At 49.1% G+C, this 3345-nt stretch overlaps 1 pseudogene; it reads right to left on the bottom strand.

The window, feature by feature from the left end:
- Nucleotides 1-2148: 2148 nt before the first annotated feature.
- Nucleotides 2149-2930, bottom strand: LOC134053110 (feather keratin Cos1-2-like; annotated as a pseudogene).
- Between the last annotated feature and the right edge of the window lie 415 nt (nt 2931-3345).

The raw sequence follows: 3345 nt of genomic DNA, 5'->3' as shown, positions 1-3345 counted from the left end.
ATAAGCACAGCTCTGGGAAGGATGTGGAGATGGGAGGAGTTTCACAAGTGCAGTTTCCCAGGCAGCTGCTATTTGTGAAAAGTGAAGCCATGAGAGAACTGGTTTCTTCTCTTGTGGAAAAGTCCCCATAGCCTAACAAGGGAAGACTCCTCTCCCTAGAGTGAACTGAAAAAAAAGACTTTTCTTAAGTTGGTAATTGACTGAAGTGTTTCTGTATGTTGTTGTTGAGAAGAAGCGGGTGTGGGAGAGAGGAGGAGGGGTGGTCTGAAGGTTTTATTCTGCATTCTATTATTCTTTTCAGTTGCTAATAAAAGTTTTCTTTATGCCCTTTAACTTTTAAGCCTGCCTTTCTTTTGTTCCTAATCCTATCCCACAGCAGGAAATGAGTATATTGAAATTCACGAATCAAAAGCACTACAGAAGCTCAGGTGAGTTTCTGGTTGGTTCCTGCCAGCCCTTGGTGTTGTATGCAGCACACAGAGAGGAGAATGGGCAAGTGTTCCCTGCACAGCATATGGCAAATACTTTCCTGTCCTAGGATGCAGAGGGAAACCAGTTCTAAAGCAGGGGTTTTCCACCACTCTTTCCCTCAGCATGTATCCCACAGCAAAATTATGCCATTTGCCTCCCATAGGGATACTCCAGAGAGAACCAGGTCTTCCATACCTAATATTATGCTGCCCAGAATCTCCAGGGAACACCTTGTAGTCCCTGGTCCTTCTGTGCTGGCTCCAGGACTCCTCCAGCAGGATGAGGGACCTGTGAGATGTTTAATCCTGCTCCTTGTTTCTTGTCCTTTTGGAAGTCTCCAAGTGTAAGGGAGAGAGAAAAAAAAAAAAAAAAAAAGCAAGCCCTGGCTCTGCAAACATGCAGGAGAAGTGGAGAGTCAGGGCATGCTCCACTAAACCTGCCAGGCAGAGGAGAGACTGAGACACCCTAAGAATGAGTGGGATGAGAGAGCTTTTGTGTCCCTGAATCACCTATCAAAGGTCCTGTCTGTTTGGGATAAAAGGCAAGAAAATGTTTACTGCACAGAGAGAAAGAGCTTCTGCAATATTTTTCTTCACATATGTCTGTGAAAGACCAGGCTGAGACAGATCAGAAAGAAGAGGCCGAAGAAATGGAAGAATGGAGGAAGAAAAATAAAATAAGGGGTTTGACATGATCAGGACAGGAGATAGTTTTCCTCTCCCTCACTATTTCTAAATTTTCAAGTACTAACAAAATCTAGACAAAACAGGCACAAACCAACATATTAACTGATGTTTCCCATAATTTGACCATAATTCAAGGCATAATTCAAGGCTTCAGTCAGGAAGACATTGACGGACAGGTTGTATCCATTCATACATGGGAATAATGTTGTGATTTAATAGTGAAGCCATAAGTCCTTTGCACAAACTCAACCAAAAGTCTTTTACCAGACTGTATCCTGAGTATATGACTGGCACCAATCCTAACTTCTGCATTACCTCAGCCCTGCATGTCTGGACAGCTTTGCCTGCCTTGCTGAGGGAGTCCATCACATCTGCCTGTGCTCTTGTGGGAGAGCCATGGACCCTAGACTAGGTAAAAGAGTGGAGGAGAAGGAAGAGATGAACCTGTGGGCTGGACTCAGGAATTCTTGTTTGCCTTAACAGCTGTTGCCTGATGTCTCCCTGACGATCTTTAGCTGCTGAGTAGCCAGGGGTAACTTTGTCAGCTCCATGGAAAAGGGCAGGAAGAAAAATCCACAACTGTAGGGAATCCCACTCTCTGCTTCCTCCAGATATTTTCCCTGAGTGGACAGAAAGGTTTGCGAAAGAACAAAGTAGGACTTAGAGACCAAGACTTGGATGCAAAACAACTTTATTGAGTGTAAAGAAGAAAAGGAGGTGGCTCACAGAGATCATCAGTTGCAACCACTAAGATGCAGTGGAGCTCCTGCAGGGTATCCATCTGCCTGCCCTAAAGAGGGAGGGACAGAGGGCAGCACAGCCTGCTAGGCTGGCCTGGGGAAACATGGAGAGCAAAGGGAAGACCAAAAAAAAGTGGAGGAAGGGAACAATGGCTTGATGTTGTAAGGAAAATGTCCCAAAGCTTCATCTCCTTCCCAGAATCATGTTCTGAGACCGTGGAGGTTCTTGCCCAAGGATGTTGCCAGCAGATTTAGCAGGGACGACATCTGTTGCCACCATAGCAGTTGGTGATGCAGGAGAGGTCAAAGCCCCCAGAGCTGATGGGCACTCCCCCACAGCTGAGGATGTTGCCAACAGCAGCAGAGGTGGAGGATCCCACGGCAGTGTTCTGTGGGAAGGTGCTGAGGATGGGGCCAGGCAGGGTCACCACCACGGGAGAGGGTTGGATGGCCACGTGGGAGTCCTGGCACTGCCTGACACAGCACTCATTGCAGCTGTTGGCCAGCGGGCAGGGGCCGCAGGGCTGGCAGCAAGGGTTGCAGGGCTGGCAGCTGGACATGGCTCACGGTCACAGGTGCACCTGGCACAGAGCGCAGGGAGAAGCAGAAAGTGGGGACACATGAGGAGCAGCACTGCACCCAAACAGCCTGCAGCCAAGGCAGCTGCTGGCCCACATTGCCCTGCCCAGCTCAAAGCCCAGGAGCCACCCCCGCCATGTCCCAGCCTCTCTGTGTCTGCACAAGACCTTCTCTCCCATGCCCTGTCCCAGCACAAGCAGCTCCCAGCCCTGGGACAGCCCTGACAGCCCCTGTCAGCTGAGACCTACAGCCAGGAAAGAGCTGATCTTGAATCAGCAGCAGTAGTAGGAGGAAGAGAAGGAAAAGAGGCCTCCCACTCACCTGATTCCTGAGGAGAAGGAGGTGAGAGAAGTGGATGAGAGCACAAGAACTTGGTGTGCCTTTTATAGCAGTCCTGCACTGCCCCAGGCCCTGAGGCACCTCAGTGGAAGTCATAATTTTGTGTCCAGCTCATGTCAAATGTGCACCATCCCAGCTAATGGTAGGGGCTGTGTCCTGGTTTCCTGCATTGCTGCCTTTTCATTTCCTGGCTTCTGCCATGTGCTTTCCTATATGAACACCCTTTTCTGTAAGTGCTGGGATGAGAGGCTCAAGAATTTCTGAGGCAGAAGTCTCAGATCAAGGGCTGTTGGCATTACTTGTGGGCAGGTGATGTTCACTTGGGTCATTTCTGAGCATTTTGTTTTTATCCAAGTTGTTAGGAAATGGGCAACCCTTTTGTGCTACTTGCCTGCACACCCAAGGACTGACATGCGAGCGGACATGACAGAGCTTCTACCACTCTGCTCTTTCTTACCACCTGTTCTCTGTTTCTCCCCAGGCCAGTCTAGTGGGGATATTTTGCCCTCTCTGCTTCTGCATGGAAGGCA

The sequence above is a fragment of the Cinclus cinclus genome, chromosome 24 (assembly GCF_963662255.1).
Source record: "Cinclus cinclus chromosome 24, bCinCin1.1, whole genome shotgun sequence".
NCBI classification, from domain to species: domain Eukaryota; kingdom Metazoa; phylum Chordata; class Aves; order Passeriformes; family Cinclidae; genus Cinclus; species Cinclus cinclus.
The sequence above is the reverse complement of the archived record's forward strand: the minus strand, read 5'-3'. Positions and strand labels throughout refer to the sequence as shown.